The sequence below is a fragment of the Peromyscus maniculatus genome, chromosome 8 (assembly GCF_049852395.1).
Source record: "Peromyscus maniculatus bairdii isolate BWxNUB_F1_BW_parent chromosome 8, HU_Pman_BW_mat_3.1, whole genome shotgun sequence".
Classification (NCBI taxonomy): domain Eukaryota; kingdom Metazoa; phylum Chordata; class Mammalia; order Rodentia; family Cricetidae; genus Peromyscus; species Peromyscus maniculatus.
The window spans coordinates 6,439,820-6,450,035 of record NC_134859.1 but is presented as its reverse complement, the minus strand read 5'-3'; positions in this window follow the sequence as shown (position 1 = coordinate 6,450,035).

Genomic DNA, 10,216 nt, shown 5'->3' with positions numbered 1-10,216 from the left:
ATCTTTGATCCATCTGGAATTTGTTTTACTGCAAGGTGTGAGATGAGGATTTGGTGCATCTCTCCAGATGGCTTCCTACTTGTTATCCTTCATGGAGTGATCTGTCTTTCCGCCCTGGATGTGAACACAATGCCATCACAGGCTAACGTCATGCATGTACGTGGGCCTGTTCCCAGCACCCTTATCTCACCACTCTCTGCCCTTTGGGTCTTCGTTTGGTTCTCAGACCTCTCCAGTGCTTTTCCTCACAAGTTCTCCCAAGCAGAAGGGGAGAGTTTCTGTTCAGTGATGGCTCCTATTCGGGAGTAGATTCAGGCCTGAGCTGGAGACTAATTGGAAAGAGGGGCAAAGGGGTCAGGGACTTCCTCCCTTCTATTAGGCACAATCAGATTCTCCCTCAGGATTTGGGAGGTTTCAAATTGCTGCGCTGGAGAGTCAGAATGAAAAATGAATTGACCTCCTGTCTCGGAGAGAGACAGATGATGACGATAATGATAATATCTGTGATTATTAACTACTACCCCTGTGGCAGTAGGCAGTTTAAATAGGTTATTTCATTGATCCTTACAGCAACTGATAAATTAGCATTTTTATTCCCAGATTGCATAAAAGGGAAGTGAAGTGGAGACAGGATTTGGACTCAGGGAAAACCATTTCCAAACCTAGGCTCCCTATTCACTCTTGATGCAGGATCTTGGGCACAAGACAACCAGTGAAATCACACTCATGCCAGGGGTCAGGGATATGGGTCAATGGGTGGAATGCTCACCGTGCAAGCAGGAGGACCTGAGATCAATTCCCACACCCATGTAAAAATGCTGGGCATGATGGCGTGTGCGTGTGACCCCACTACTGGGGTTCGGGGACAGGTGGATGCTGTGGACTCATTGGCCAGCCTAGACAAAATGGCAGACTTCAGGCTCAGTGAGAGACATTGTCTCAAAAAATAATATAGAGAAGTGATAAAGACACCAGAATTGTGAACACACATGCAACACACAAACACACGCAACTACACACTCACATATACAGTCACATACACACTCACACATACACTTACACACACTCTCACAACATGCATACTCACACTCTCTCTCACATACATACTCTCACACACATACACACACATTCACACACACTCATACACACACACACACACACACACACACACACACACACAAACACCCCTTCCTTATTTAGTGACTGGTGCTCTCTTGACATTTCAGGGGACTTGGAGGAGTGCAAAAAAGCTCAAGATTCTAAAGATCAGACCAAGTTCCCTAAAGGAGTCAGGAAATCACACGTCTTTAGGGGCAGACAGGGAACTGGGGGAGCGAAGCTGTCCAGATGGGCTGTAACGGAGTCGGTAAGGGAGGGTCATTGCAGATGAGAGTGCATTTCATATGACAGTTGGCATCTGTCCCTCACCCATCATTTCTGTGGAACACAACTTGCGATGTGGTCACAAACACATGCCACCATGCCCGGCATTTTTTTACATGGGTGCTGGGGATCAAACACAGGTCCTTCTGTTTGACAGTGAGCATTCCACCCACTAAACCGTCTCCCTGACCTCTAACGTGAGCATGATTTCACTGGTTGTCTTATGCCCAAGATCCTGTACCACATAGTGAGTAGGGAGCCTAGATTTGGAATCAGCATTGCCAAATTTTTAGATTTTTTTTTTCATGGAAACAAGACCTGTAGATTTTTATGTGGCATATTCAAATGTTTCTATGTCCACAAATTATAAAAGCTATCAATGTGTGTTCTTTAAAACTCAATATTTAATCCTAAAAGTTCCCCTTGTAGATAGTGCATTAAGCAAACAGTTTCTTATTAAATGACTTTGACTCAGCAGTGAGAGAAATAGGTTACTGATAGACCACAAATCATGAATGCAATCAGAAGCAGCATGCTGAGCAAAGCCAGGCACACAGAATATGTTCACTTCTTTGAAATTCTAGAACATGAAAAAATGAACATACAAGGGCAGAGGTCAACTGGGCAGGGGGAAACTATTCCAAACGGTAGTGATTTCTATAACTCAACAGTGGTTTGGATTATACAGATTGTCACATGATTCTTACCTGAGGAGATGCAAACACATGACTGCTCACCCCAGATACAGTGCCAACAACACTCCAAGATGACGATCCTATCTAAGTCCAATTTGTTGACCGCTGTGGAAGAATCTTTATACACTGCAAATATGTCTTACTCTCATTGGTTAAGAAAGAGCTGACTGGCATGTAGCTTGGCAGGAGAGCCAGACTAGGAGGACGCCGGGAGAGAAGGGTGGAATCACAGGAGTCTTGAGGGATGAGGAGAGAAGCAAGATGAATGTGCTGTGTTGAAGGAAGGTACTGCCATATGGCAGAGGGTAGATAAGAAATATAGGTTAATTTAAAATGTAAGAGTAAGCTAGTAACAAGCCTGAGCTATTGGCTGAGCATTTATAATTAATAATAAGTCTCTGTGTGGTTATTTGGGAATTGACTGGTGGGACAGAAAAGTCTGCCTACAGTGAACCAATGAATTTATGGGGCTTACTTTAAGAGCATGATTGAGGGTTTACTTATAAGAGACAGTCAACTCCAGTGCAGCTACATTCCCAGAATCACCCATCATGGGTGATAACGTTTCAATGACTCTGGTATATAGGGACTACCTAGCTTAGTGAAGCTTCTTCCACCTGTATGCTCTATCACCTGCTGAGAGCACAAGGCCAAGATCTTGGGGGAGGGCCTGATGATCCTCCCTGCAACCTCCTGTGAGGAAATGGGCTAGATCTCAGGACTCTGTTGTGGATGGCCAAAGCTGCTCTGATTGAGATGGCCATGGCTTTCATGCACAGAAGAAGGCATTCTGTAACACTGATGCACACTGATACAGTCTGGGTCTGGAACATTCCCCAAAGGCTTGTGTGTCACAGTCATGGTCTGCAGCCCATGACCCTCTCAGAGATAAGGCCTGATTGAAGACTTTAGGTCATCAGAGTGTGCCTTTAAAGGAGACCGGGAATTTCACTTCATCCTCTTACTCTTTCTGGCTGCCACGATGCCAGCAGCACTGTTTTCTCATGTGCTCCCTGCCATGAGGTGCAGCGTCTCTCTAGGTCCAAACTAACGGGGTCAAACAACCATGATGTAATAATGTAGATGTAACCAACTGTCTTATTATAAAAGAAACACAGAACCAATGTAAAAGAGAAAGCCAAGAGGTCAGAGCTCAGAGCTAAAACCTTACCCTTCCTCCTGCGGTGGTCCTACCTCTCCGAAAGAGACCTACTTCTTGTGTATTTGTCTTGATAAAGTCTTTCTGTTCTGCCTTCTCATTGGTTGTAAACCCAAACACGTGACTGCCTTGTCACTGCCTGTAAGTATAGCCCTCCAGGTCTTAAAGGCATGTGTCTCCAGTGCTGGCTGTATCCCTGAACATGCAGAGACTTACCTAGCTCTGCCCACCAAGTGCTGGGATTAAAGGCGTGTGCCACCACCGCCATGCTCTTTCTATGGCTCTAATAGCTCTGACCCCCAGGCAACTTTATTTATTAACATACAATTAAAATCACATTTCAGTACAAATAAAATACCACCATATGATAACTTCAGAACCATGAGGCCAAACAATTCTTTCTTCTTTATAAGTTTATTATCTCAAGTATTTTGTTATAGTAACAGAAAGTTAGCACATTTGTCAAAACTCTATGAATACATACATAAGATGTATTTCAATCTATTTAACTCACATACAAAAGTCTGTAAAACTCCCATGGAGATATTTTTATATCAATGTTTTATACAGAATTATTCACAATAGCTAAATTATAGAGACAACGGATGCATTCAACAACAGTAATGAGTGAAGAAAATATGTTCTATACATACAATGGTATTTTTTTCAGGCACAAAGAATGAGGTTTATATCATTTGTAGGAAAGCAGATGCAGTTGGAGACAATCATATTGAGTAAAAATTGTCTATTTTCTTTCATATGTGGATGTCTTATTTTATATGGATACATAAGTCGTGAATTAGTATGTGACATGAAAGAATGGAAACTCTATGGGAAGAAAGGATACTAATGGGAGGGGTGGGGAAAGGGAGAGAAGGCAGTTATGAGAACATGTTCTCAACATATATCATGTGCTTGAATGAAAATGTCCTTGCATCATACAGCACCATGTCCAATGAACATATACAATGAAGAAATTTAAAAAGTATATACTAAAACTGGGGTTAGGACATAGTCTTTAGATCAATGTTATCAACATACTTCACCTGCTCTGTCCAGAGAAATGATCTATTAGAGCCATGCTTTCAGTTTTGAATGAGTTTATTAAGCTTGTAGAAACCCAAAATAAAACAAGTAGCAAGCCACACACAGATAACACCATCAAATCGGGTGTTTATAACATCCTGTAGGAATGACTGGGGTAGGCTGAGCGAGAGAGCAAGCAAGGCCAAATGACAAGTTGTGAGCAGCAGATGGTACCAACACCAATCCGGGTGCTCACAGAATCCAGCAAGAATGCTAGAGAAGCCCTGGAAACAGCCATGCTGGGGCTTCTGACCGAGACCATCAGGGAAGAGCCGAACATCCCCTGTCCACTCATGGATGAGCGTCTGGCTTCTTGCTCCCACCAGGCATTTTTATATCATGGGATAAATAGTAGTAACCCCTGTGGGAATGGCTATCTCCTAGCTGTTCTCAAGGGCACACTTCTTTAATACGCTCAGCTGTTTGTTCCCATCCCTTCCTGTTACAGGGCAGGGTGGGCAGGTGGCCTGCCCCGGGACAGAGGGCCTTGGAGGACAATTGGATAATGATACCTGAGTCCAAGATAAGAGAGTCCTCTCGGCTCTCCAAGTCTGTGCTCAACAAGTGCAAACAGCATATGACAACTTATCACTATAATTTAAACTATGGGAACTTAAAGACTTGGACATTCAACACAAAAATCTACAAGCAGATATTGAGGTTTAGTTCGTGAAAGGCATGTTGGAATACTTAGGAGGAAGTATACTGAGGTTCATAGTTTGAAGTGAACTAAGGATAAGATGGATTGATAGATGGAAGAATGGATGGATTGTGATGCATCAAGCTTAGTAAACTGCTAACGAACTGGTATGCCTCTGTATGTTTTGTAATAAAATGGCAGAAAAATTAGTAAAATAAAACCAAAGTAGGAGCCTGACACACCGATCACACCCGTACTCCAAGTTCTACCTCTTGGGTGGGGTCTGGCTCATGTCCCACCCCTTGGGTGGGATCTGGCTGATGTCATATCCCTTGGCCGGGGTCTGGCTGATGGGCACTGCTTTTCAATAATCTCTTTCTGCTTTCTCCCACCACCCAATGTCCAGTGTCATTCAGCAAGTTGATTATACGGGCATTTCTCTTGCAGCCTCCAGCCCCTCATTCTTCACCCACCTTGTCCCAGGCTTGATAGATCTGGCACGGCTCAGTGAGTGAAGGTGTGAGAAAATCCATCAACTGATGACATCATTAACATTTGTCCAGCTTGATCCAGCTGAGATAAAAGCTCAGCCTGACCTCCTGCTCATTAATCAAGAGGAAAGAAGAAAACCATTTTGGCGGCATAGCTCCTTAGCCCCTGTGCTAATCCATCTTGCTATACTGATGGTCTCTCTTCACGTAGCATGTAAATGTCCAGGGAATAAAGATTAACCCAGAGCAGACCCTTCCCCAGGGAGCTGGCTTTATGAAGAGTGTCTGCAGTCTTCAGTAGGGGTCCTTGTGCTGCTAGAGCTCACAACCTTTACTGAATAGCAGAGGCCAAGTGAGTGGCTGTGTCAGCTCAGCATCCACTCTGTACCCTGGCTGGGCTGTGTTGGAGAAACAGAAGCTATGTGTGACCCTGCAGTTCCAGAATTCTGGAGGAGCTTCCAAAACCCATAGGAAGAAGGGAACAGCACACTTTCTGAAGCATCACCTTTCAATAATTTACAAAGATAATTTGTTATAATAATTGCTAAGATGGTGATGAGTACAAATTAGAGAAAGCAAAGGTCAGCCTTTACAATGTGTGACTGACACATCAGAGGTTGAACCTGGAGACATTTCAAAGTTTCTGTTAATGGTATTACCTTTTGATGGGTTTTCTCCCCCTGTGCTTGCTGAGTTATTGCCTGGAATATTCATTCTTCCTCCTTAGAGGACAGGAATGCTTCTGTTCTCTAATGATGTCATGTTTTTAACTTGACTTAGCTAATGCAACATGAGCAGAAGAGATCTGGGTCACTTCCAAGCAGAATATTTAAAATCACATTCTCTTGTTCCTCTGATAAAATACTGTTTCAGATTGCATATTTTTCAAGAAGACTTGTGGAGCACAGACATCAATGGATGTGAAGCAGGAATGAGAGACAGTGCTTGGTTACTGTTCAGTCGCTGAGCTATGGGGGTCATTTGTTACTGCAGCAACACCTGGCCTATCCTAACTGATACATCCCTAACAGGCATGGGAGCTTTTGTGTCCAAGACACAATCTTCTTGACATTAAACTTTTTCCATAAAACTGTTAAATGTGAAAGAAAAGGAATTCCATGGCATTAAATGTTCTAGGTAAATTAAAGACAAAGCAATATAGGAGTAATTTTGCTTTGGGGGGCTGATTGCTTATTGGCAGAGATGGAGTGCTTTTAGGTACAAGGGATCAAGGGACAATATGAAACAGTGGTTCAGTGTTCAATAGGCTGAGCTTGAGGGCTGGCTTCTTCTTTGTGGCTTTGAACAAAGCCCTTGGCTTCTCATATTCTCTCTTCATACCTGGTATAGAGAATTGTTGTGAACTAAATCACGTGGAATGATCAGGACAGGTGTAAGATCAGGGTGGTGGTTTAAAAACTCCTTATCTTCTCCTTCTTATTCCCACTCCCCTCTTCTCTTTCCTCATTTTTATCCTCATTGGCTTGTAGTAGAGAGGAAGGAGAAGACTGTAGTTGTAGTGTGGACAAATCCAGTGTGGTAGGGTAATGCACATTCTTTGGGAGTATGGGTTGAATAGCTAGGTTTAGAGCTGTCAATGTGTGATAATTGAGAACTTTATTTTCTACACTACAGCTACATCTGTGATTTGATGGAAGTCTATCCAGCTTTCCCTCACTGACAAACTCACAAGAAGGTAAACACCATGGTGGTGCGTTGCCTGCAGTGAACTGAAAAAAAAAAATGAAGACATTCAGCTAAAGATAATGGAAAATCTTCCTCTAATGTTTCCTATTAAAGTTCATGGACTCCTTAAAGTCTACCCAGGGTGTTGTGGGCATCTGTAGACACCAGGGCAGGAAGCCCTGCCACAAGGTTTTCCTGAGAAGGTCACATTCTTTCTGAGCCTCGGTGTTTCCATTTGGAAAATGCATGCTTGCTCTCAATGCTCTAAGAGTGGGGTTCTGTTGTCTGAGGGCAAGCCGCCCGGTAGAGCCTTTGTAGGCTGGACAGTAGATTTGAGGAGCTAGGATCAGAAGGGAAGGAACACAGTTTTCTGCCTCTCTTCTATCCCTAAATCCTATGGTTTGATAAGAAAGAGCAAGACAGGGACTGAGGATCTGAACAAGAAGATATGCAGGGTCACAGATTGGAAAACAAGAATGAATGCCATCAACATTCCAGACAGAACAAAACCAGTTTGCAAATTTGGAGAAAGAGCCATTGGAAATAGCTTCCTAAAGCATGTAAAGGAATGCACAATTTTAATGAGCTCTTACTTCATGCCAAGAATGCTAAGCTTTGTCTACACCCCACTGTTGCAATCCTCACAGTAACTCTGTAGTAGTTCCTTTCTTGTGACAGGGACAACCATCTGACAGAGTCCACTTAGGGACACAGCATTTATTTGAGCCCACTTTCTTGAAGGTGAGTGTGGTGACAGGACCTTAGATTGGACACAGCTTGATCAGGAAGCAGAGAGAAGCTTGAATGGAAGCCCAGGCAGGCTTTGTGCATTTGTCCCATGGGGGCCACCTAGGCAGGCCATCAGAGGCAGTTGGTCACATTGTGTTTGCAGCCAAGAAACAAAGAATACATAAAAAGTGAGACCGTGTTATAAAACCTCAAAGCCCAGCCCTGGGGACCCACTCCCTCCAGTGAGGCTCCACCTTCTTAAGGTTCCACAACCTCCCAAAACATCGGCATCACCTGGGGACCAAACATTCAAACAGATGAGTCTTTGGGGGACATTTCACATACAAATCCGCAACAAACTCTAAGTCAGAGGATGTGTTGGATAGTTTTATGTCAATTGACACTAAGTAAAGTGATCTGAGAAAAGGAATCTCAATCAAGAAAATGCCCCCTATAAGATTGGGCTGTACAAAGGTCTGTAGGGCATTTTCTTAATTAGTGATTGATGGGAAAGGCCCAGCCCATTGCAAGAAGTGCTATCCCTGGGCTGGTGTCCTGGGTTCTAAAAGAAAGCGGGCTGAGCAAGCAATGGGGGTTGAGCCAGTAAGCAGCACCCCTCCATGGCCTCTGCATCAGCTCCTGCCTCCAGGATCCTGCACTACTTGTGTTCCTGTCCTGACTTCTTTCAGTGATGAATAGTGATTTTAAAGTGTAATCCAAATAAACCCTTTTCTCCTCAACTTGCTTTTCGGTCATACATTTCATCACAGCAATAGAAATGGAACGAAGCCAGAGAGTTTGTAGCTACCTCCCTTTTAGTGATGGAGAGATGCAGGCTTTGTTGAGGTTCTTTGCCCAAGATTGCACAACCAGAGAGACAGCCAAGAGCCTTGGTCTCGCCCATTGCCATCTCCCCCTCAACCCATTTAACTCACAAACAGGGAGAGCTGGTTTCTTTTGTTAAGTACCACTATATTCCGAAAGCTTAAGAAACTTGGGGGTAAAACACACTCTGGGGCCACTTCTGGTTTGGGAGAAAGTTTAGGTGGTGCCATGCCATTGGGAACAGTCATCATCAGACCCTTTCAGGTTGCCAGTGCAGGCAAGACCTGTCTATCTCTGAGAGCTGTGCAGAAAACCCACCCCACTCTGTGCAGAATATCTGCATTTGAACACATTTCTCTTGGGCTCTTCTCTGAACTATTTGCCCTAAAAATACACTTTGACATTATGCACAAACATTGAAGAGACATTTATTTGGCCCTGACCTTTGTACGGTTTCTGCTAAAAGAGATCTGGTGACACACAAATGGGACTGAATTATTTATAGGTCCAAGGGGAAATCAAAGTTGCTTTTATTCCTATTGAAAGTGTATCAGAAGGCAAAAGAGGGCCAAATTAGCTTTGGCTTCTCTCAGAGGGAATCCAGCAGGGCCCAAAGGTGCTTATTAAAGTCGAGGGTGCCCTTAATGACTGGCTCGTTGGAAATCTCCACAAATGGGACCTATTGTTCCTTTTGAACACCTTTCCAGGAGATAAGGGTCTGTGTCCTTCCTGATAGGAAGTGACTAGGATAAATGTAGTAGACAAAGGTGGATCTGTGGGCTTAGCACACTCTCTGGCTGGTGTTCATTTATGAATTTATTATATTGACTAATGCTGACTGGACATGTATTTGTGCTGAGTATTGAGAAAAATATATGGATTTATGAATTCCTTAAAAATTTAAAAAGATTTATTTTTAATTGTGTGAGTGTGAGTATGTGTGTGTATGTGTATTTGTGTGTGTGTGTGTGTGTGTGTGTGTGTGCACATGTGAGCATATGTTCATATGAGGAGGCCATAAGAGCTCCAGACAGCTCAGAGCTGCCCCACCTGAGTGCTAGGCACCCAATTTGAGTCCTCTAAAGGAGCAGTAAGTGCTCTTAACCACAGAGTCATCTATGAAGCCTCATGAACTCATTTAAAACAAGGATTTAGCAAATACTTTGTATCTGTTTTTGGCAAGTTGTTTCAGATGTGAGGATCTATTTATCAAGACTGATGAAGTCCTTCATTCATGAATGAGACACTAGTCCTGTTTTCAGGGAAGCAAGGATAATGAATGCTCAAGAATCAACCAGACACTCCTCCTCCACCTCCTCCTCTTTCTCCTCCCCACCTTCTCCTCATCACCACCACCATCATCTTTCATGTTTATTTGATTCTTTTAGCTGATCAGCCCCACCCCCTGTGTTTGTATGTGTATATGAGTGCATGTGTCCATAGTGCGTGCGTGTGTGTGTGTGTGTGTGTGTGTGTGTGTGTGTGTGTGTGTGTGTGTGTGCCAGGGTATGAGGAGGACAGA